The following is a 3,820-nucleotide window of genomic DNA, read 5'->3' as shown; positions in this document are numbered from 1 at the left end:
GAATGGGTTGGATCTGTACCCCTATGTGAAGTCTGTGCTACCTATAAAATCCAAAGTGGTTCACTCTATGCTGTGCCTTTTCCTTGGTAGGAGCCGCAAAGGGCAACAACTTGTCCTTTATCTTAGAATTGGTGTCTTGGCATGCCACAGACTACAGGACTTCTAAAAGCTTCAGTGTTGAAGCTCCTGAATCTTCATAGGGTGTATCTCCCATCTGGTGCACATGTGTCTTCCTGAGTGTCTTCCTACGGCACCAGGTCTAATTGACATGACATCATCAATATGGCGGAACAGCATGATGTGTGTGGAAGGTCTGGATGAGCACTGTACCTGCAGATCACATGTGACAGAGAGAAGAAGGTTACACAGCCTGGGGAAGTCTAGTGGATTGTGCCATCCCTACCACGTAAGGGCAGACTGTTTTGTTGATGGGGATAAAGAAGAATGAATTTTCCAGAATAATTGCTCCATACCAAGTGCCAAAGTCCACTGAAGACAGCACATCTACTATTGGGGCTACCACTTGATTAAGTTTAAGACAGTTACTGTCATTTGCTACGGTCCAGTTGATTTTGATAGGGGCCCTACAAGGATGGTGAATGGGGATATGACGGGACCACTACTCCTGCATCTTTTAAGTCTTTGATGGTGTTGATCTCTGCAACTGTTCCTGGAATGTGGTGGTTTTTTCTTCTGATTTACTGTCTTGGAAGGGTGTGCAAGGAGTGGGGATGGGAAGTTTCAGGGGCTTCCTCTTGGCTGACTCTTCCGTAATGATCCTTCTTACACAGGTGAGGGAACCAATTTAAAGATTCTACCAATCGCTAGGTATGTCTATCCAAATTATACACTTAGGGACCAGAGAAATAACTGCAGAGAAGATCCGTGGGCCCATCAACTCACTGTCATTCAGACTTAGGTAAAACGCCATTTATCACCTGGCCACTTCAAGTCCGCACTCTAATAGGGGCTTGTGATGCTGTTTCGGATCCTCTGAAATCAGGACTAGGCATCACACCTAACAGTTCCTGGTAGACCCACGACTAACCATTTTTTCCCTTTTTATCCCCCCAGAAGAACTTGATATATCTAACCTCTTTTTTTTTTTTTCTTTTTGAGATGGATTTCATTCTTGTTGCCCAGGCTGGAGTGCAATGGCGTGAACCTGGGAGGCTCACCATAACCTCCGCCTCCCAGGTTCAAGTGATTCTCCTGCCTCAGCCTCCCCAGTAGCTGGGATTACTGGCACCTGCCACCATGCCCAGCTATTTTTTTGTACTTTTACTAGAGACAGGGTTTCACCATGTTGGCCAGGCTGGTCTTGAACTCCTGACCTCAGGTGATCCACCAGCCTGGGCCTCCCAAAGTGCTGGGATTACAGGAATGAGCCACCAGGCCCGGCGCCTAACCATTTTTGAAAAGTCAGGGTATTCCCTTTTTTTCCAAGGCACAGTCAAACTGACAAATGGCTGAAGGCTCTTTTGGGGAAGGGCTGGGCACTATGTACTGTATGTACTGTGTGGCCGTGTCTCTCGTGCTGTGGATATCACACCAGATGGCAAGTCAGGACTCCTGTGCTGCTCCATTTCTGGCCTCAGTTGCCTCACTTGTCAAAGGAGGATGTTTTCAGACATACTCTTTGGGTCCCTCGGGATTGGCCTGGGTGCTTCTGGGTCCTGGGAGTGGGGTGGGTCGTACTCCTCTTTCAGCCGGAACATCTCTGCCTTTATCTGTTTTACATATGGGGCTTCCACTTAAGATTTCATATGAGGGAAAATTTCTCAGCTAAAAAGCCATCTGCAGAGCTGGGGAACTACATGATCTCATTCAGCCTTAATAACGTGGGCAAATGTAACCCCTTCTGGGCCTGAGCTTCTGATCTCTAAGAAGGGATAACAGTATTGACTTCCCAGGTGCTTGTACAGATGGAGAGTTTAGAGAAGTCTTCAGGCATGCTGTAATTCTTAGAAAACCTGCAAGAGAGGAGTTGGTGAACAATCTGGAGGGGGCTGTGTAAGAAAATTGAACCACTGTCTTTTCAGGGAGACCCTAGGACAGGCCTGTCACACTGTGTACCCGCTATTATGTGGAGCTGTTATAATTTAAATGTGCTGCCAGTTAACTGCAAAACCAGTAACAACTGCTGGTCTGTCCTCCCTATCAGCCTGTGAACTCTTGGAGGGGAGGGACTGTGGTGTTCATCATTGTATTTTTTGAAACTCTGACCCAGAGCCGGGAATCCTGAACAGAATCATGAAAACAGCAGTGTGATTGGAAGTTACAGACATCCACTCCCACACCTGCAGAGAAAGGGTGCCAAAGAACCCACGGTACCGGGTTGCCCCTTTCCTTGCTCGGGAGCAGGACAGGTGGCCACCCCTTTTGAGGAATGGCCAGGGTGAATTAGCTGTGTGGCCTTCTCTCAGCTCTCCCTACAGAGCCAATTTCAGTGGGCCTTTCAGATAATTATCATAAAGAGAACTTTGAGGATACTATCAAGATAGTTAGCAAGTAAAAGTACTGTAGGAGATTTCACACACACACTCACACACACTCATACATATACACACATACACATTCACACACACTCATACACACATACATACACATACATACACACACATTCGCTCACACACTCATACACACACATACACATACACACATTCACATACACATACACTCGTACACTTATTCACACACACTCATACACATATACACACATACATTCACACGCACATACACATACAAACTCATACTCACATACACATTCACACACTCACACACATACATACACACATTACACGCATACACATACACACATATTCACATATACATACACACATTCACACACACACCCTCATACACATATACACACATACACACACAATACACATACACTCACACACACACTCACACACTTGCAATCACACACATACACACTCACATGCACACACATACAATCACACACTTACACACATTCACTCTCACACACAGTCACACACACACTCACAGAGAGAGAGAAGGGAGAGAGGAGAAGCCCATAGCGTTTTTCCTGCCGATACTGGTTGCGTTTCATTCTTCTAGGTATCATCTTGTTATGGGCTGAACCGTTTCCCCCACAGAACTCATATGTTGAAGTCCTAACTCGCAGTACCTCAGAATGTGACTGTGTTTGGAAACAGGGTCTTGAAGGAGACAATTAAAATGAGACCAAATGAGTGGGCCCTGACCCAGCATGACTGGTGTCCTTAGAAGAAGAGATCAGGACACAGACACACACAGAGGGACAACCCTGTGAGGACACAGGGAGAAGATGGCATCTACAAGCCACGGAGACAGGCATCAGAAGAAGCTGAACCCGCGGAGGCCTTGATCTTGGAGCTGCGGCCTCCAGAGCTGTGAGAGGATAAGTTTCTGCTGTTTAAGCCCCAGTCTGAGGTCTTTATTACGGCAGCCTGAGCTGCCCGATGCACATCTCTGTTGCAGAAACATGTCTTCTCACATGCAGCTGCTCAACAGAGCTGCATTCAAGAATAATACTTTTGTAGAATACAAGGAACAACATGATGGGATGGGGAGGACCAGGGTTGTGGAAGAGAACGCTGGCTGTTCCTCCTACTCGATTCTCCTCTTCTCTCCTACAAGCTGGGCATATGCTCCCCCTGTTTCAGCTGGTGGTGACCATGACTACCATTCTTCCGTGGCAGGCGGGCAGAAGTGACCTGCACCACTGCCAGGCCTGACCCAAAAGCCTCCCCAGAGGTTCCCTCTATGTTCTTCCTGGGGTGATGACAATCAACACAACAATGGAAACCACGTG

Source organism: Gorilla gorilla, chromosome 6 (genome assembly GCF_029281585.2).
Source record: "Gorilla gorilla gorilla isolate KB3781 chromosome 6, NHGRI_mGorGor1-v2.1_pri, whole genome shotgun sequence".
NCBI lineage: Eukaryota > Metazoa > Chordata > Mammalia > Primates > Hominidae > Gorilla > Gorilla gorilla.
The sequence above is the reverse complement of the archived record's forward strand: the minus strand, read 5'-3'. Positions refer to the sequence as shown.